The sequence below is a fragment of the Myotis lucifugus genome, unplaced genomic scaffold (genome assembly GCF_000147115.1).
Source record: "Myotis lucifugus unplaced genomic scaffold, Myoluc2.0 scaffold_63, whole genome shotgun sequence".
Taxonomy (NCBI): Eukaryota; Metazoa; Chordata; class Mammalia; order Chiroptera; family Vespertilionidae; genus Myotis; species Myotis lucifugus.
The window spans coordinates 1-22344 of record NW_005871111.1 but is presented as its reverse complement, the minus strand read 5'-3'; positions in this window follow the sequence as shown (position 1 = coordinate 22344).

Sequence of the window (22344 nt, the reverse complement as noted above, 5' to 3'; positions counted from 1 at the left end):
CCAATAGTTATGGTAAGGGTTTGATCCTGTACTAGAGTGGCTGCTGAGAGGAGTGAATACTAATCCCTTCTGGTTCGCCTGCATCCATGAGACACACTGGACAAGCTGTTCTGGATCTCTAGGCTTGGGGGGGAACTAACCATCTTTAAAATGCCCCACAGCACCCCTAATACACCAGCTAACATTTAATTATCAAAACAGCCTGTACAACTTAGGTACCATAGTGATCTCAATTTTGCAGATGAGGAAAGTGGGCTTAGGGAGATGGAATAAGATCCACAGAGTGAGAAGATAATGAACTGGGTTTCCACCCCAGCCATCAGCCTTTCCAGCCCTGCGCTTCTACTGCATGTATATTGATACCCAAGTACTCATCCTATGAAAGGACCCCTGGGTCTGCAACCCTTCACTTCTCTTTTTCCGTCTTTATGAACCAGAGCTTCTGGAACCTTCTAATGATTCCCTGAACCCTCAGCAAACATGAACATCATTTTTCTCTTGACAAAAATTTAAAGGAGATGAGGCATAGCTGCAGAAGAGCAGGGTGGTCCTCATGCCTGGGAATCTACCTCTGTTCTCTTTCTAAATCTAGTAACAGTTTGGCTTTGCAGCATTATACACATGACTTCATCTAACACTAATTACCTCCCCAAGACCCACATTTCTAAATACCATCACATTGGAGGTTAGAGCTTCAACATATGAATTTGAGGGAGGGGAAACACACACGTTCAGTCCATAGCAGGTAATACCTGATAAATCAAGCACAACAAAATGTTAATTGTAGAATTTAAGTGGCAACAATATTCATATTTGCAGTAAAAATTTTTCAACCTTCCTGTATATTTGAAACTTTTTAATAAGATGTTGGGGAAAATGTTAAACCAGGCCTCAGCATAGCAAACTACCTCTATAAATAGTTGTTGAGAGATGGGTAAATTTAGTGGAAATCTGCTTGCCAATTAGCTCTAAGGTTAAGATGGAGATCAAGACAATCTGTCCTTTTCATGTTTCTGATGCACTGATGCTTTTCTGGAAAGCATTATGCAATATGATCAACACTCCATTTGGAGGTGCTTACACGCTGAAGGAGGAATTGCTGCAACAGGCGTGGTGTTAGAAGCCCGTGCAGCTAGTCCCGGCAATCTGGGCTCTTGTGGGACGTGGGCTGCAAAGCAGCAGGTGTCTTGTCTGCAGAAGTCTTCTGGGAGCCCTCAGGCTACTGTGTATTACAGAGAATGGATTTTATCCAGTTATGTATATGATACTCAGATGGAAAGAGAATGAATGGGAGATTAGGTCAGTGATTTTTCCAGTCCAATTACAAATATTAAATATATGGTTTGTTTATAACTATGTTTAAGGAAGTAAATAAACTCTTTGGCAGATACTAGTAATAAGCCAGTAATTATTTCATTTAGTCATTTAACAAGCATTGTCTGAGCACCTACTATGGGCCAGGCCCTGTGTTAGAAACTGTGAAACATGTAGGTATAAATCAGTGATCCGCCTTTCTGTGGGCCAGCCACTCTAATTTCTAACCTCCAGGCCTACAGCTCTCCTCCACTACCCATCCTCAGGTAAAGGAGCTGTTCTAGTTCAAGAACAAAACAGATTTTTAAATGGATGAACAATGGAATCACCATAGGAAGTAGTGCACTTTCTGACAGAAATAGAGTTGAACTTGGATCCACCTCAGGACTCACCCTCCACTCTCTCAGACTAAGCTCATGGAGGATGAGGTCTGGTGTGGCATCCTGGGGACGCCTGTGCCCTGGAAGGACAATGTAGCAAGGGGAGTCCAGCCAGAGGAATGCCTGGAGGGAAACTGTAGGCCAGTTCTGCCCTAGACAATAGAGGGGGGAGATAGAAAAAGGAATAAAAAGGGCTTAAATTGTTTAACCCAGCATTGCCTGTAAAGAACCACCTGAGAATCTGGGCTGACAATGGTGCTAATAACAAAAAGGGAGCTTTTTCTGGAGTGGGATTTAAGACAGGTTTGCCTTCCTGAGAGACTCAGCTAGAGTCTCTTTAGAGATTTTTTCCCCTTTATTGATTAAGATATTACAAATGTGTCCTTACCCCCCCAATGTCCCCTTAACCCCCCAATCCTGCCCTCACCCTCACCCCCTGTTGTTCACATCCATCACGTATGCTTATATGCATGCATACAAGTCCTTTGGTTGATCTCTCCCCCTCACCCCTACCCTCCCATGCTTTCCCTCTGAGTTTTGAGCATCTGATCAATGCTTCTCTGTCTCTACATCTGGTTTTGTTCATCGGTTTATGTTGTTCATTATAATCCACAAATGAGTGAGAGCATGTGATATAAACACCTCATCAAGAGTCAAGGACTCCAATTTCCACCCATCTTTTCTCAGGAGACACACCTTATACTTAGCTCAAGTAGCTTAAGTTCTAATAGGGGAAATAAGGTATGTACCCACATAATGACTGCTCATGCTACTCGCCTCTTGTTGTAATAATAGTAAATAATATTTTATATTCCTGTCTCCTATACCAGTTTTTGAACCATTAATATTAGGAACTTTTATTTATTCATCTTTCTATCCCAATATCTAGCACTGTGCCTCATTGTGGCTTAATCGTTTTTTAATGGATTAAAGAAATAATTAGCAGGTCATTCTTATGAACTGAATGATTGTATCCCCCTAAATTTATATGTTGAAGCCCTAACTTCCAGAGCAGCTGTATTTGGAGATGGGGGTCTCTAAGGTAGTAATTAATGTTACTGAGGACATAAGGATGGGGCCTGGATCCAATAGGATTAGTGTCCTTATAAGCAGAGACACTAGGGAGCTTGCTCTCTCTCCACATGTACCCACAGAGGAAAGGGCCATGTGAGGACGTAGTGAGAAAGTGCCTCTCTAAAACCTGGAAGAGAGCGTTCATCAAAAACGGAATCAACCAGATCCTTGCTCTTTGGCTTCTAGCCTCCACAACCATGAGAAAATAAATTTCTGTTGTTTAAGGCATCCAGTCTATGATATTTTGTTATGGCAGCCAAATACCAAACTACCAAAATACAAAAAAATGCTACAGCATCAAAAGGATAAAGATAGCACTGCCAGCTAAGAGAAGGTGCATCCTGTCAATGAGGAAGTAGCATGGGAAAGCCTTAAAACATGAAAGATCCCATCTCCTGTAAGGGGGCGGGGGCCATGATGAACAAAAGTGGGGAGAGGGGAAAGAATAGGCTATCAGAGTATAAACAAGAGATGGCTTGTCCAAATATGGGTTTGATAATTGTAATATAATATAGTGTCCAGCTAAGACCTTTGAATATGTTTTCCTAAGCATGAGAAAACAACCAAAGTTCGAACATGCTACTAATGAGGTCAGAGCATTGCTTCGAGAGGAATGGTTTCCAGGTTCAGGTTTCCTGTCTGAGAACGACTGACACCAGGCATGTCTTCACTGATGGTCCCAATAGGATAGCCCTGCTTTGTATATAAGTGCATATGTGATGCTCACATAGTTATAGAGAGTCATTGCTTACATCACTGCTAGTACAAAGGTTAGTTTGGGGCCATCTCTTATTCAAGCAACTTATCCACCCAAGGTCAGAAGGAATCCATTGCAGGAGGAAACAGTAGCTCAGGAATCTCTTTAAATTTTACTGGATTTATTTTCAATTCATTTGTAATCTTTTCCTCAGAGCAGTAAATTCTGAGCTCACAGGGCTTTACATTTAATTCCGGTATTTGGATTGTGAGAGCTTTTAATACCTGTGGACTTGGCAGTAGCAGGGAGTAAAATGCATCCCCATTAATCAGAACTGGTCTGAGTCATGTTACCCAAACCATAGATTTCTACAAGAAAATTAAAAGGCAATATCATTTCACTTCTGCTAAATGTTTTATTATGATTCAGGGGGAGAATTGGGACACTCTATATTGTGTCCAGTGATGCTGCCAAAAATATATCACACAGAGACAGGACAAATGGATGTATAAATAGGAATTGCTCAGAGGGGTTAGTCATAAATCACTGAATGAGCCGAAACTCAAGCTTCTTTTTTTGTGTTGCTTAAAATGAGAGTTGTTATTGGTAACTTCTAGAAAAACAATTTGATTTTGTATAGTTGCATTAAAAAGTTGTGGGAAATAGGGAAGTATAATTTTCCTAGGTGAAATCAAAGGCAAGATACAAAATTTTCTCTAAGAACATATCAACTATTTTGAAAAAGTGAAGTTTGTTCAAGAACAGTGATGGTGTGGTTTTTAGAAGCATGAGTTTTCATCTTGAACATTTAAATATCTGGAGTATGGTGATGGTCTGGCTTTGGGTCAAAAATGCACTATAATAAATTGGATTGAAGCAGCAGCAACTACTATGAGACTTTTCTGTTGGACCCTGAAATTCCTCCATAGTACTTCTAGAAAACCTTTCTCCGTATTTTAAAAGAAAATGCTTTATGATGTTCTGAATCTTAGTTCAAACAGTTATTTTTTGTTAGGAAAGAAAAGTAAACAAGTTCCTGTTTGTTTTGTTTTAAAAATATTAAAGTGAAACCTGGGAAACTGTAGCTAGAAAAAAACACACATTAAGACCTTCACAGACAGAAGTACTAAGCATTTTGGTAAAGCTGCAGATGTTGTTAATGCTAAACAACTATTTAAACATTTTATTAAGTATGATATTACTATTATGCCAGTTATCTTTGTGGTTAAAAGTATTACATTTCCTTTTGATTAAGAGCACAGTGGTTGAGTTTGCTCCTTTTATTTTTATGAAACCTAGAAAGATGTTTGGAGGGCAATAAATGTGGCCCATCATGAACCCTAATGCATAATCCCTTAGAAAACAGTCAGGAGTTAGTTGAGAAGGCCAAAGGCATTGAACATGATTCTCAAAGTGCTACAATTTCCCATGGCCCAATTTTGAGTTGTTTTTTGCTGTGTAACAAACTACTCTGAAACCGAGTGTCTTAACACACTCATTTATGGGTTCATGATTCTGTGGGGTTGGCCATTTGGTCTAGGCATTTGCATGTCCAATTTAGTTTCACTCATGTGATTGTAGTCAGCCAGAGGACTGGTTGCAGTCAGAGCATTGGTCCCAGATGGCCTCACTCACACATCTGGAGTTTGGCTGGGGTAATAGAGGCAACTGGACCCCATGTTTTTAACATCTACTAAGCTATCCCTTGCTCCTTCCTATGGTGGCTGGGTTCCAAAAACAGAAAAAGAGGGCAAATTCCAGTGTGAAAGCACTTTTTCAAGTTTTGCTTTCATCATGTTTGTTAATGTCTTGTTGGCCAAAGCAAGTCACATGGCCAACCCCAGATGCAAGGGGTAGAAAAATACACCCCAAACCCAGTGTGGTTTGGTTTGTCCTCATTATAGGTCTGCTGAGAATAATATTAGAAATCTTAACTCCTGGGCTCTTGAAAGAAGGCGCTGCACAATGTTGTGTTGTTGCTGTTGTTGTTTGTTGTTATTGGTGTGTGTGTGTGTGTGTGTGTGTGTGTGTGTGTGTGTATTTGTTTTGGTTAATTTATCACATCTAAATTTTCTTTTAATGATGTGATCCCAATGATGGAAATATATCTTTAGCCTCTCCACTCCCCAGCTTCTCATCACCTCATGGGACTAAGAATACTATGTACCTAATAGGTTTATTTTGAGAATTGAATGAGCTAACAATTTTGAGGCTCGGAAAAAAATGCCTGGAATACAATGTGTACTCAGTAAGTGTTTGCTATTACCAGTTTTGGTCCTGTACCTCTAAATCAGTTTCCTAATGCTGCTTTAAGAATTTCCACCAATTGAGTGACTTAAAACAATGCGAATTTATTATCTTACAGTTCTGAGACTGCTGAGTGACCTCTGGTTTCACTGGGCTAAAATCAGTGCGTCAGCAGGGCTGTGTTAACTTGTTTGCTTGCCTTTCATTAGCTTCTGGAGGTTGCATGCATTCTTCGGCACAGCTGGCCATCTTTCATTTTTAAAGTCTTTAATAGCCAGTAGAGTGTATCGCACATCACACAAATCCGACCCATGCTTCTGTCCATATTCTTCTCTGACTCATTCTTCTGCCATCCTCTTTGACTTATAAGGACCCTTATAATTATACTAGAGGCCTGGTGCACAAAAATTTGTGCACTCGGGGGGGGGGGGCCTCAGCCCGGCCTGTGCCCTCTCACAGTCTGGGACCCCTCAGGGGATGTCCACCTGCTGGCTTAGTGGAGGTACGGTCAATTTGCATGTGTCTCTTTTATTATATTAGACTAGAGGCCTGGTGCACGAAATGCATGTACAGGTGCACTTCCTAGGCCTGGCCAGTGATCGAAGCATGAGTTTCTGGTGTGGAAGGGCAGGTCCCAGCTGACCTTTGGGCCCTGGGCAGCACCTGGGCCCTTGGATCCCCGCGCGTCCCCCTTCGCCTGAGTCATGGTGCCCGAGTCCCCATCCAGAGCAGTGGGTGCTGCTGGAAGCCGCGGGGCCGGGGCGCAGTCTGGGCCTCTGGGCTGCCCAGTGGAGCTGGATGGAAGCCAGGTGGGCAGCGCACTCTCTCCTGGCTGGCCTCGCAGACCAACTCCTGCACGAACCCATGGGGAACCTGGCCGGCCCCTGTGGTCCCAGTGGCTGTGGTCTGGCTCCTCACAGGCACCCAGGGCTTCCCCCAGAGCCGTGGTCAGCAAACCGCGGCTCACGAGCCACATGCGGCTCTTTGGACCCTTGAGTGTGGCTCTTCCACAAAATACCATGTGTGGGCGCGCATGTATAGTGTGATTGAAACTTCATGGCCCATGCGCAGAAGTCGGTATTTTGTGGAAGAGCCGGTATTTTGTGGAAGAGCCACACTCAAGGGGCCAAAGAGCCGCATGTGGCTTGCGAGCCGCGGTTTGCCGAGCCGCAGTTTGCCGACCACTGCCCCAGAGCATACGTGAGCCCTGGTGTCCTGGGGGAGGGTAACAGGGCGAGTGAGAGCTAGCTTGGCAGACACCCACATTCTCACCACACCTCCCTCCCAGTCATCCCTGCCCCCTGCCCCAGGTAGCCTGAGAGAGGTGGAAGGCCCCCCCTCCCGGCAGAAGGTTGGTCGCAGCCACCCATCCCCTGTTCCCCATCCCAACCTGGGGCCTGGCCCCATCAGGCAATCAGGGCCTGCTGGGGCCGCTGGTCACCATCGGTGGGGCAATCAGTTGGGGCCAGGTGCCCTACCTGGCTCCCTCAGCGCCACCCTTAGTCACAATCTGTGGGGTGATCAGAGGGGTGATCGGGCCCCCACTTGCACCCACCTTGGCCTTGCACCACTACCCGCTCACCTGCTCCACCATGACTATTTAGGGAATTGTTCTGTAATAATGAAGAAATTCTATGGCTACAATGTTGAGAATATCTCTTTCCACTCTAAACATCCAGGAGGGAGAATAGATATTTTGAATTATGAAAAAAAAAATTGTTATCTACCACCTATCAGTTGGAATGTGAAGGAGAAAATGCATATAATTACCAAACCCTATTTATTTTTCCTCTGGACTTCAACTGTATCATCTAACCATTCCTACTGCCTCTAAGTGTGATCATAAGATCAGTTCTCACCAATGAAATGAGAGTGTCACATCTGAGATGAGGCAGTTCAGAGCAGCTGTACCTCCCTCATGGTAACTTTCTTGTGGAATGGCTGCAGAAAGGGGATTTACCAGAGCACTCTGAGGCCCTGTTGGTAATCAGGACACAAGATAGAAGGATCCTGGGTCCCTGAGTGACAGTGGTTCAAAGCCCCCCCTTCCTGTTGCCAAGGCACTGAGAGTTGAGGTTGCATGACTAATACAATGGTTACCTGAACAGTAATAAGTGGAAAGACCCTTCCTTCTCAGCCTGCACCCTAAGTGAATGGGGATGTGGTCTGTGCTCCATTTCGACCTCACTCATGTACTTATCACTCCTGGACTACAAGCAGAGACTTTAAATATTTTGCTAGGCTAGAATATAACTAGGATTAGTGAATACTGAAAAAGCATGGTGGCTGTTGACCTTGTCATGCATTTTTGGCCATAATAATCGAAGAACATACAGAGTTCCACGGTCTGCTAGTAATCATTTTATCTCCTTACTGAACAGATGAGAAAATTAGGCCCATAGAATCTCAGTGATTTTCTAAAATTTTGTATTGAAACTGGGAATTGAATCAAATGCAACACTGAGCTCAGCACTCAGTATAGTGCTGGTATACCAGAGGATCTGTGATTGTCACATAAATGAATGGATGAATGATGTGCTCATTCTTCAATGCTCAGCTCAATGCTACCTTTTTAGTGGAGCCCTTCTTAAAAGCCCCATTCCAAATGATCCTTCCCTACCCCCTCTGTTCCTAAAAGAGGACATTGATCCTTTATATAGCATTTAATAAAATCTGACTAAAATGTTAATTTGCCTGCATCTAGCTAACCCTGACAAAGAGATTTTATTTGATGTTTCAAATTAGATTGATTGTTGGTTATGCTCGTATCACAATATTGAAATGGAGTATGACACCTTGTCCATCTTAGTACTGTAAATGATTAGTAATGTCTGCCATGGGAAAAGAATTAGAAAATAATGGAATGTGTACCATATGTTTACCAATCCTAGTTTACTGTTTACTGGAATGAAAACTTCTTTAAGAAAGAGGCGCATAGCTTCTTCTTCTTTATATCCTGCATGATACTGAGAAGAGTATCTAGTCTACAATAAAAAGATGATTAATAAATACTTGTTGAATTAAATGGAAATGAAATTCACACAATACTGGATCTATAAGTCTCTTAAAACTTAAATCTTTCATATACCTCTCTCCCACCAATTTTTCCTTTTTCCATATATTCTAAGTTTTTTTGAGAAGTACTCTGAGTTTCTGTGGTTAGTGGTACTTAATAAATTCCTTGGAAATGTTTACTTCAAACTAGTTATTAACTTTTTTTCTAGTCCTTATATCACATAAAAGTTTTCAACTTTGGTATATTTTTCTACAAGAATATAATAGATTTGGTAACATAAAGGATTACCACAGTTTACCTCTAGAAACTTTGCCTGCCAAACATACTCATTTTAAACTGTATCTTTAAGAGAAAAAAGAAAAGAAAGGGAGTAGCAGATATCAGACAGAGAAGGTGAATATATCAGTTAATGTTGCTTTAAACACAAATAACTTTCAAACAATAACAAAATCTGGGGTACTGGCCAGATGTATTATCTGATACATTTTAAACCGCAGAATACAAGGGCTTGTGCCCTAGTGTACGATTTGCATGCTCTCCTTGGGAAAATGCAAAATTTCAGTTAGGATGTTCTCTCTAAATAATTACTTTACAAGCAAAGAATCTGACTTGGAGGTCCAGGGCTTGGGAGAAATGCACTCTAATGATACAAAATATATACTGACTCTTCACTTAAAAGCAAGGGTATAGAACAAGCTTGAATGCATTATCAAGGGTGTTCAGAAATTTCAAATGGTTCTTAAGCACTGAGATTCAACTCTTATAGCTGCCTTTAAAAGTTAAATTTATATGCCCATTTTTTTGTAATCCAAATTTAGTCCTTGGCCACTTAAAAAAATAATGCTATGGCTTTAGTTTTCCACTTATAACAACCTATTGAATACCTCCCCCTACATGTCCCAGGGGCATGTCAAACTTACCCTGTAGAACACAGAACTCATCCCTATCAGGAAATCAATCCTTCCCTATTCCTGTGTCCCCACTTCTACAAAGGGATTACCACACTCTAAATTATCCAGACACAAACCTTAGGACTTACTGTTGGCTTTTGGGGGTGGTGGTGGGGTGTTAGAATCATAAATATTCTTTTTATTACATATTTTCAACTTCAGTGAGTGTAATTGACACAATTGTAAAATATTTACATATCTTGACTCTTCTTTCTCCCTCACAACCACACTCCTTTCAGAGCTCAGTCAGTCTTGTTTATCTTCCTTCAAAGCATCAGAGCAGGATCTCCATAGCTGATCAGACTGAAATTCAAGACCCAAGTTTGCCACTTAATAACTACTTGACTCGTGAAAAGTACTTACCTCTCTAGGCCTTAGTTTTTGAATCTATAAAATGGGAAGGAGGCCTTATATATTTGCTTATTCTGGTTTTAATGAATGTAAAACACTAACATGATGTCTTTTATAAGTCTCAATAAAACCCAAGTATGACTAATACTTGCTACAATTTCATATACTTTTATTAGTAATTTTTCCACCACTGACCATCTTGTCCGCTCTTTCCAAATTGCTACTATTTTCAGTCCAAACCTCAGGAACCTCTTACCTAGAATCTTGTACTCTGCTCCGCTCTAATCACTCTGCCTCAAGGCTGTTGCTCCAATGCATTTTCATGTTGCTTTTACTCTTACCTTGCTGGTGGTTACCTCTGACCACCTCATCTGCCATTCGAAAAGCTTCCATGCTTCTCTACTTTCATATCTCCTGTTCCTCAGCTTATGAAGTCCCCTTCAAACTAGAAAATGACATTCCACAGAAAACTGTATTTGTTTGAACTTGGTATGGCCTTAGGAACTCCCACTAAGAGAGACCTCAGGTATTTGGAAACATAAAAGAATTATATTGAAGGTTGAATCTCAGCCCCTTTAAGGAACTTTGTCATAGGTCAAAGTCCCAAAATTAAATCTTGCTCTTCTAAAAGGAGTGGAAGTGTGTGTGTGTGTGTGTGTGTGTGTGTGTGTGTGTGTGTGTGTGAAGGGCATGTTGAGAAAAATGGTGATAGTAAACCCTGGCTTTATTTTTTGTTTTTCTCTTGTTTCCATGAGATCCCAAGGTTAAAGGCACAAGAAATAGGTTAAATGAGTCTCAGGCAAGAGCCCAAAATGTTTTCAAACCTCAGATATTTAGCCTAAGATCCAAGGGTGGATTTTGTAGCCCAAAGTCCCATGGCAGGGGTGGGAAAAGTCCAGGCCGTGCACCATATACTAGTAAGGCCTGAGAAATCATTGGTCTGACCCTGTCAAGGCATTAGGGGTGAGTTAGTTAAATGTTTGACCAAATAGAGCAGGCTGGTTTTTAAGTTGATAATTTTGTGAAACCCACGAATGATGTTATAAATATCCAAATAGCCCTTGGCAGAAAAAGTTCCCCACCTCTGCCCTATTGTAATACACATTTTTAATTTTACTGGGTGTTATGGACCTATTATATCTCCTTAGGTGTCTTCAGTGCTGGTAGCAACTCATTGGGGATTCCTGGTTTTTAAGTCCTAGTCAAGTGTCTTTCTGATTCATCACAAGCAGCAAAGACATTTTCTTAATGTCATTCAGAGAACGGTCCTAGATCACTTCCTCTCTGTCAGCCCCAGCAGATGGCCTGGGATATAAAGATAACTAAGGGTCAATCTTTGTCCTAGAAGCATTAAAACTTGAGAAAAAGATATAAATAATAAAGGTACTGCATGAAGAATGCTATGAGAGTGGAACATATAAATTTCAATGGCAACATAGATGAGCAAGCAATTAAATCTGTCTACAAGGAAGGTTGTAATTGCCAAGAAAAATTAATCAGAATGCATGAAGACAGTGGAGTGCAGATGCAGTCTGAGAACACGGAAGAAGCTTCCATATAGGAATGGGGTACTTGGGGCTAGGCAGTGGGAAAGGAGGTTGGCTAAAAATTAAACAGAAGGAGCAGATTGGTATGTGTGACGTGCGAATTTCTACCTTATTCTGTGGTGTTGTGTGAGTTATCTGACCCAGGAAACCTTGCTGTTAATAACAGAAGTCTTGGGAAAACTTTTATGTAGGAAATGATGTGGCCAAATCTACATCTTAGAATGATAATATTGGTGGCAGAGTGGGCATGAAGTGAGAGGACGCTGGAAGATTTTTGAACTAACATGAGCTGGTGAAGGCCTAGATAAGGGAAGTGACAGTGGGTAGCCAGGAGAGAAAGGGTCTGAGAGAAGTGGTATCATTGCCAAGACCTGATCATTGATTGTCTGTAAGAAAGATATCAAGAAGAGCTCTGAGAATTTTTCAATGTAGATGGTTGGGTTGGGTGGATAAAGATAATATAAACGATAAAGAAACAGCAGACGAATAAGCAACGTTTAGGAAGGAGGAGGACGGTTTCGTGTATATTGAATTTGATGAGTTTTTGTGTACTTTCTTATCAGAAACCTCTAAGCAGGAGGGAATGGGAAATATTAAAACAGGTTATGACTTGGAATGTAGATTTAACAAAACAGTAATAAAGATAAAGGAGGCCTTTGAGAAGATGAGGGTAATGGAGCTCAGCCAAGGGAATATGTGGAGTGTTAAGAGAAGCAAGCTTGAAACAGAATTCTGAGAAACTTGGTCTTTCAAGGATGGGCACTCTTTCTTTGTACCTTTGATCATTTCTTCCTTCAGCCTAGAATTCTATACCTGGCTTTTTGCATTTCTCCCTTGGCATACATCTTGAATTTCATACAATATTTTATTTCAAGAAAGAGTATAGCTATTTGTATAAAGCCCATTTTCCTGTCTCTTGTGGAAAGTCTGGCCAACTCCTAGATGGTGTGTTTGGGACAGGACATTAATTGAACCACAATTCTCACACAGACACAGTTTAAATGGGATATATCCCCAGACAACACCTTTATAACAGGCAAATGGTGCCAGGTACAAAGAAGTGCGTAGTGTGAACACACAAATGGCCTTTCATTGGTTCGCTGCACCTGAAATACACTGATCAGGCTGTGCTGCCATCTGCTCAGAGGTAACGTTTCCACAAACCCACCCAACACTGGAGAACAACAGAAATGGAGGCAGTTGCTGGGCTGGTTTTTCCGTAGACAAAAGACTGATTCTTAGGACTGCCACAGGGAGAGGCTGCCCCTCTAGCAAATGGCTGGGACTTGCGGGGGGGCCCCTTCACCCAGTTCTCAGGAAACCCCATGTGCCTGTGGGGACCTCAATGAGATGGAAGTCTCCACAGTTGAGAAAAGGAGGCCCCTTTAGGAGAGGAGGCATCTTCTGAGAAATTCAAATCAGTGAAGGCAAAGCACAGATAACAACCATGATAACTCAGCATCTCATTATAAACTCCTGAGAGGCCAGGGTAGCCCATGTGGCTGTGGCACTGGCTTTCACCCTGCAGTCTAAAATGTCTTATCATTTAGGAGCTGAGAGAAGTGGTGCTCATTTAAAACGGATGGGGTATTTTTGAAAAACACCCAAATACCCAATCCAAATCCAGCAAACATCCACCCCCTCCTAATGGCAGTGGCCAGGGCACAGTCAGGAGAGCCTAAGAGTGGTATTTCATGTGCCACTTGCCAAAAGCCACAGGCTTTTATTTCTCATTTATTTTAAATCATCCTCTCCAAACTCACCTCATAGTTCAGATTGCCAAAGCCCTTAAGATCTAGAGGTCTGCTTCCCTTTTCCCACACCCTTCTGAAACATACTGTGGTGTTTGATCTCATGCCAAAGAAGGACCACTGGGGAAATTTGGAAATGGAGCCACTCAATATTTTGTAACCAGAAAAAAAAGGGGGGAGGGATATATAATTTCAACAATATATACCTATTTCATCTGGTTCTTGTGGAATCTCTGTACTTCCAGAGAAATACATAAAAGTCTAAAGGAAAACGAATAAAGTCAAATCCAACAACCCCACCCATAATCTTGTCATCCTGAAGCAAGCATCACTGCCATTTAGTCATGTTTTCTTAGAGTCATTTTAGTTTTTGGTTCTAATGTTGCTCAGGTCTACCAGTTAGTTCCTTTATTTATATACATTGTACCAAATATTTAAAACCATGGAACTAAATATTTACATTTTATTCTCACAACAGAAATTTCCATTTAGTAAATTATTTTAGACTAGAGGCCTGGTGCACAAATTCGTGCATGGGTGGGGTCCAGTTAGCCTGCCTTGCCCCTGATCAAGATGTCTGGAGCCAAACTGGCCTGGATCAGGCTGGTTGGCTGCTGCAGTGCGTGTCATAGCCACTGGTCGTTCTGGTAGTTCTGTTCGTTTGCCGTTGTGGTCGCAGGGCTTTTATATAAATACTAGGGGCCTGGTGCACAAAAATTTGTGCACTCGGGGGGGGGGGTGTCCCTCAGCCTGGCCTGTGCCCTCTTGCAGTCTGGGACCCCTTGGGGGATGACCACCTGCTGGCTTAGGCCCACTCCCTGGGGGGACTGGGCCTAAGCTAGCAGTCAGACATCCCTCTGGCAGCCCAGGAGCCCGCGGGGGATGTCCACTTGCCAGCGGGGAGCAGGCCTAAGCTTCAGTCGGACATCCTTAGTGCTGCTGAGGAGGTGGGAGAGGCTCCCACCACCACCGCTATACTGGCAGCCGACAGCCTGGCTTGTGGCTGAGCAGAGCTCCCCCTGTGGGAGCGCACTGACCACCAGGGGGCAGCTCCTACATTGAGCATCTGCCCCCTGGTGGTCAGTGTGTGTCATAGTGACCAGTTATTCCCAGTCGTTCTGCTGTTAGGGTTAATTTGCATATTACCCTTTTATTATATAGGAGTGTCTGGCCAGCCTGGGTGAGGGGCTGATGGCTGTTTGAAGGTTGGCCACAGCCCCTTCAGGGTGGGGATCCCTCCTGGGGTGCCTGGCCAGCCTGGGTGAGGGGCTGATGGCTGTTTGAAGGTTGGCCACAGCCCCTTCATGGTGGGGATCCACACTGGGGTGCCTGGCCAGTCTGGGTGAGATGCTGATGGCAGTTTGCAGGCTGGCCAAGCCCCCCAGCAGGGACCCTCACCCCATGAGAATGTGGCCAGCCTGGGTGAGTGGCTGATGGCTGTTTGAAGGCTGGCCATGGCCCCTTCAGGGTGGGGATCCTCGCTGGGGTTCCTGGCCAGCCTGGGTGAGGGACTGATGGCTGTTTGCAGGCTGGCCACAACCCCCAGCCACCCAAGCTTCCAGTGGAGGCTGGCTGGAAGCAGATATCTGGGATTTATTTGTCTTCTATAATTAGAACTTTGTTGCCATGAGCAGAGGCCACAGCCGGCTCAGGGAAGGCAGGAAGCTTGGCTTCCTCCATCACCAGGGCAACCAAGCCTCCTGCTTGCTCCAGCTCTGTGGCTGCCGGCCACCATCTTGGTTGGGTTAATTTGCATATAGTCGCTCTGATTGGCTGGTGGGCATGGCTTAGGGCATAGCAAAGGTATGGTCAATTAGCATCTTTGTCTTTTTTAGTGTAGATACTAGTGGCCTGGTGCACAAAATTTGTGCATGGGGGGTTGTTCCCTCAGCCCAGCCTACACACTCTCCATCGAGGACCCCTTCTCTCACAATCTGGGACCGCTGGCTCCTAACCGCTCACTTGCCTGCCTGCCTGATCATCCCTAACTGCCTTGCCTGCCTGCCTGATCATCCCTAACTGCCTCTGCCTGCCTGCCTGATTGCCCCTAACTGCCTCTGCCTGCCTGCCTGATCACTCCCAACTGCTCTCCCCTGCAGGCCTGATCTCGCCCCCAACTGCCCTTTCCTGCCAGCCTGTTCACCCCAAACTGCCCACCTCTGCTGGCCTGATCACCCCTAATGGCCTCTGTCTCAGCCTCCACCATCATGGCTTTGTCCAGAAGGAAGTTGGTCATTCAGAAGATGGCTGGTCAACTTGGTCTAATTAGCATATTACCCTTTTATTAGTATAGATAGATTATATAGGATAGGATTGCTTAAATGGGGGGGGAGCCTTTTTCAGCAGGAGGAAATGCTCTTGGCAGACAAAAACACATAATTCCTATATCTGGACTGATAGCCAGCCATATTCACTATACTGCCTAACCTGTCATTAAAGAACTGAACCGCTTTCTTATACCTTACACCAAACAGCTGTTGCCCTTAAAACCCCTCCTCAGCCCCCACCTTAGGTTGTGCCTTCATAGTTTACCCAGATTAGGTTCTGATTTGTTGGTTTCTATGCCAGTCAGCATCAAAAGCTCCGCCTCCTAGGCAGCCATTGGCTCCTAGCACTTCACCCAGATTTGGTTCTGATTGGTCATTTTCTATGCCAGTCAGCATCTCCGAGCCTATCAACAGGCCTTATCAGAGAGGCAGGGCTGATTAGCAGCCTTGGTGGAGGCCTGAGAGAAAGAGGGGCATGGCTGCTGGCCAGGCCTGGAGAGAAAGAGAGAGGCAAGTGCTGATCAACAGCTGCATGGAGGCTACGGATCAGACCCTGCTTCTTTCTCCCGGCCTATCTCTGGGCCTGATCCACAGCCCCCTCGGTAGTCAGTGCTGGATCGCCAGGGCAACCCAGCCTGACTGCAGGACTGACTTCCGGTTGGTTGAGCCTTAGGTCATTTTGGATGGTATGGACCCTGGCTCTTTATATATATAGATAGATGGGATCCAGAGAGGTTAGAAGACTCACTCAATGTCACACAGGTCATGGATAATCAGGCTGTGTGATTATTCATGTACATAGGATTCTAGGCTTCATTTCTACTATTCTCACTACAACAACCATAGCTGCACAATTGTGTTGCTGATATTGTTCACAAAGTTAAACAGCCTAAATTTGTGTGTTGTAATAAAGCTCTGGCTTCCTTGACCCCTGAAAACTTTGTTCCAGAATAGTATTCCAAGCTTTCTTAAAAGAGTTCATCCGCCTTGATCAGATCACCAATTTTCTAACAGTGAAATGCTGAAATGCTTTTACTGCTGGATTCTGATGCAAACTGAATGCAAGATTCACAATTTATCTGAAAAATGGTTGGAAATGGCTAGTGAGCTGCACGAAGAGAGGTGTGTTGCCTTTGTTTTATGAGCTGCTGTTTGCACAACTTAATTTTAGATCTTGTTTTTTTTTGTTGTTTTTTGTTGTTTTTTTAATCTGCATTAGGTTAACCTGTGTTTGACACTTTGATCTTTGTTGCTTTTGTTTGTTTGCTGGGCACTTGTTCACCTGGATTTAAAGTGAAATGAAAAAATGGATCTCAAAATCATAAAGAGAATTTTCTTATTTATGTTTCAAAAGTAAAAGTACTCTCTAGACTAAGACAGGATGTCGTGTTCCAAATTCCAGTCACGTCTACATTTTTGTAATTGAGTTATGACTCTGCAATAGCTGACTTTTATGATGGGAAGTTCAGAAACCACCTTTCCATATCATATATCATGTATATATTTTTAAGAAAAAATGTTAATTACCTATTTCCTCCCTGGAATGTCATAGGTGCACTCATCATCACTCATTAAAATTGTTGAAAACCACTGGTGAGACTATAAGCACTCCCAAATCGTTTCCTGTTCTGGCTCAAAGTTTCCCCATTGAAGTTCTCAGTTGCAGTTGAAAATGTGCCTTTTATCATTCATCACCTAATTTGTGTCTACTAGAAAAGGTGGTATCTCTAACAGCAAACTCTCTTTTGGACAGGATACATTATAAAAGGGATGTCAAGGTACTTTAATTTCTTGTTTTCCTTCCATTATGACCTATAAAGTAGGTTAGGAATTGTCCCAGAATCATTAGTTTATTCAAATTGTGCTCCAGAAAAAATAAATCGAAATTGTACATATGGCATGTAACCCTTGGTCTCACTTCTTAAACTCAACTCAACTTAGCTCAATGGCTGAAATACTACACTTGAATTTATACATAGTAAATTGCATATATAAATTTAAAACTAAGCTAAATTAACTTTTGTAGTTGTAACATCGATAAATATTATTGTATAATGCTCGATAACTAGAAAAAGAAAAAGAAAGTATTCAAAATAAAAATAAAATATTCAATAATTCTAACATCTATAAAATATCTGCTAATATTTTTTGGTATTTAATTCTAGACTTCTATATGTGTGTATGTGTGTACATATGTTTAAAATATACTGTATATAGATACATTTTTGTATCATGCTTTGTCATATGATAGTATAATATGAGCATTTGATATCTTTAAAATGTAAATATAATTATTGATGGCTTAATCAAGCACACAATTTACTTAGCTATTTTCTCCTGTCATTGGCTATTTAAGTTGTTTTTTTATATTTAACTACAAATGAAATTTTGTTAATTTAGAAATAAATACAAGAACTATTGGGAATGTATGGTTATATTTGTTTATGTCAATAAAAAGTTAGAAAATATTCCTGGTTTAGCAAAATGTAAACAAACAAACACTGGATTGATGGAAGCCTTTTTGTAAAAATTTTGTTTTATTGCTTAAAGTATTACAAAGAGCATTACATATGTCTCCTTTTTTTTCCACTTTGACCTTCCCCCGGCCTCCCCTACCCCCCTAGTGTCTTGTGTCCATTGGTTATGCTTATATGCATGCATACAAATCCTTTGGTTGATCTCTTACAACCCCCAAAACCCTCCCTAGCCTTCCTGCTGTAGTTTGACAGGCTGTTCGATGCTGCTCTGCCTCTGTATCTATTTTTGTTCATCAGTTTATAATGGTCTTTATTATCCGTAAATGAGTGAGATTATGTGGTATTTTTCTTTCATTGACTGGCTTATTTCACTTAGCATAATGCTCTCCAGTTCCATCCATGCTGTTGCAAATGGTAAGAATTCCTTCTTTTTTTACAGCAGTATAGTATAGATGTACCAGAGTTTTCTAATCCATTCATCTGCTGATGGGCACTTAGGCTGTTTCCAAATCTTAGCTATGGTAAATTGTGCTGCTATGAACATAGGGGTGCATATATCCTTTCTGATTGGTGTTTCTGGTTTCTTGGGATATATTCCTAGAAGTGGGATCACTGGGTCAAATGGGAGAACATATTTGCCAATGTTATCACTGATAAGGGTTTAATCTCCAATATTTATAGGGAACTCATACAACTTAACAAAAGGAAGATAAACAATCCAATAAAAAAAATGGACAAAGGGCCTAAATAGACACTTTTCAAAAGAGGACATTCAGAAAGCCAAGAGACATATGAAAACATGCTCAAAGTCACTAATCATCTGAGAGATGCAAATCAAAACAACAATGAGGTCCCATCTCACACCTGTCAGAATGGCTATCATCAACAAATCAACAAACAAGTGCTGGAGAGGATGCAGAGAAAAAGGATCACTGGTGCACTGCTGGTGGGAATGTAGACTGGTGTAGCCACTATGGAAGACAGTATGGAGTTTCCTCAAAAAGTTAAAAATGGAAGCCTTTTTAAAAATGTTGTTTTAAGTTATTATCCCTTTCAGGAGACAATGGTTAAAAAATTTCATTTGAAGTCAAAACTGTCTTGGCTTCTAATGCTGGTTGAGATATTGGTGATCAATGTATTAGTTATGTGACATTATACAGGTTATTAAAGTTCTTCAAGTTTAGTACGGCTAAGGGACTCACTCTTCATACAATAAGGAGTTAATACCTATCCCATAGAAGAGTTATGACAATTAAGGGATAATGCATGAAAGGGGCTCATTAGAAGTGATCTACAAGACAGATACATAACCAATACAAACCAGCATCCTAAGTGCTAAGATAGGATGAGTACAGGATCTAATGGGACTAGACAAGAGGGACACCTGACTCAGACAGGAAGGGCAGGGGTCAGAAATCAGATCATGAGAGGCTACTTGATGGATAGTAGGAGGCATCCAGGAGTGATGATGAAGTTTAGTGTTTTCTGAAAGGCCAAAATGAAAGAAACAATTTTATGAGGAGAGGACTTAGGGAAAAAGGCATAAGATAAAAATGCAAGAATAGGTACTATGGCATGGGTTGAGTGGGGGTGCTCTACAGGATTTAATAATCTATAGGAATCAAGTCTGAAGAGAAGATTAACATGCCTAGCCTACTTGATGAAAACATTATGATCTCTTCTTGTGGCTCCTATAGAAAAGCAGAAAAAAATATGTACCTATATAGTCCCAAGACCTTAATATAGGTACTTGTATATAGTGATATTTTGGGGATATTTTTCTCTATATGATTGTTTTTATATGGTGTGAATAGTCTATGTAAATAATTTAGCATTATTTTGTTCCAAACTTTATGTTATACTGGCAACATTTTCCCATTTTCTTATCAACCTTTTAGAAACATCATATATCATTACTGCATAACAGCCAATTATAGAGATTTACCATAATGCACTTAACCCTTCTCCAATTTAATTTCTAAGTCTATTACAATTGTCTCCTAGTGTTAATAGTAAGCATCTTTATCATCTTTTAAAATATGTTACCTAAATCCTAAAGACATATACATTTAATAAGGACTTAAATTATTATGTTGATGGGAAAGAAGATATATTCAACTGGAGTCCTGTGCACAAAAATTCATGCACTGGAGGGGGGGTGTCCCTCAGCCCAACCTGCACCCTCTCCAATCTGGGACATCCCTCTCACAATCTGGGACTTCTGGCTCCAACCGCTTGCCTGCCTGCCTGCTGATTGCTCCCTAACCACTCCCTGCCGGCCTGATTGATGCCTAACTGCTCCCCTACCAGCCCAATCACCCCCAAGTGCCCTGCCCTGCCGGCCCCAGTCGCCACCAACTGCTTCCCCTGCTGGCCTGATCACCCACAACTGCCTTCCCCTTCCGGCCATCTTGTGATGGACATCTTGTGATGATATGGACGTGGCCATCTTATGACCACATGGACGCGGCCAACTTGTGACCACATGGACCCTGAAGGGTCCTGCATTTCAAGAGGATGCAGGCCAGGCTGAGGGACCCCACTGGTGCACAATCAGAGCTGAGGAGGGACCATGGGAGGGCTCCAGCCCATCTTGCTCAGTCCCCATCGGCCAGACACCAGCAGCAAGCTAACCTACTGGTCAGAGCATCTGCTCCCTGGTGGTCAGTGCACATCATAGCGACTGGTCGACTGGTTGACTGTCTTCCCCCTGTTGGTCAGTGCATGTCATAATGAGTGGTTGAGAGGCCTTAGCATATCATTAGCATATTACGCTTTTGTTGAATGGTTGACTGGATGACTGGACACTTAGCATATTAGGCTTTTATTATATAGGACTAGAGGCCCGGTGCACAAAAATTTGTGCTCTCAGAGGGGTCTCTCAGCCAGGCCTATGCCCTCTTGCAGTCTGGGACCCCTTGGAGGATGTCCACCTGCTGGCTTAGGCCCACTCCCTGGGGGATTGGGCCCAAGCTGGCAGTCAGGCCTCCCTCTGACAGCCTGGCAGCCTCGGGGGATGTCCACTTACTTGCAGGGAGCAGACCAAAGCTGCAGTTGGACATCCTTAGTGCTGCTGAGGAGGCAGAAGAGGATCCCGCCACCACCGCTGTGCTGGCAGCCATCAGCCTGGCTTGTGGCTGAGCAGAGCTCCCCCTGTGAGAGCACACTGACCACCAGGGGACAGCTCCTGCATTGAGCATCTGCTCCCTGGTGGTCAGTGTGTGTGATAGTGACCAGTCATTCCCAGTGGTTCTGCTGTTAGGGTCAATTTGCATATTACCCTTTGATTATATAGGATAGCGGCCTGGTGCACAGGTGCTAGCTGGCTGATTTGCCCTGAAGGGTGTCCTGGATCAGGGTGGGGGTCCCACTGGAGTGCCTGGCCAGCCTGGTTGAGGGGCTGATGGGTGTTTGCCGGCTGGTCACACCCTGTTCAGGGTGAGGGTCCCCACTGGAGTGCCTGGCCAGCCTGGGTGAGGGGCTGATGGCTGTTTTCAGGCAGGTCACATCCCTTTCAGGGAGGGGGTCCCCACTGGGGTGCCTGGCCAGCCTGGGTGAGGGGCTGATGGTTGTTTGCAGGCAGGTCACACCCACTTCAGGGTGGGGGTCCCCACTGGGGTGCCTGGCCAGCCTGGGTGAGGGGCTGATGGTTGTTTGCAGGCTGGTCAAGCCCCCCCAGTGGGGACCCTCACCCCATGGAGGTTTGGCCAGCCTGGGTGAGGGGCTAATGGCTGTTTTCAATCTGGCCAAACCTCCTTTAGGGTGGTGGGTCCCCACTGGGGTGCCTGGCCAGTCTGGGTGAGGGGCTGAGAGCCATTTTCAGGCTAGCCAAGCTCCCCGGTGACGGAAGTGCCCAGCCTCTCCTTTTTTCTTTCTTTTTTTTATTCTGGGATTTATTTATCTTCTATAATTGAAACTTTGTAGCCTTGAGTGGAGCTCAGAGCTGGCCAGGGCAAGCGGGAAGCTTGGCTTCCTCCATCGCCAGGGGCAACCCAAGCCTGCTGCTCACTCCAGCTCCATGGCCACGGCTGGCTAAAAGCAGGTGTCTGGGGTTTATTTACCTTCTATTATTGAAACTTTGTTGCCTTGAGTGGAGCTCAGAGCCGGCCAAGGCAGGCGGGAAGCTTGGCTTCCTCCATCACTGGGGCAACCAAGCCTCCTGCTTGCTCCAGCTCTGTGGCTTCCGGCCACCATCTTGGTTGGGTTAATTTGCATATAATCACTCTGATTGGCTGGTGGGCGTGGCTTAAGGCATAGCAAAGGTATGGTCAAT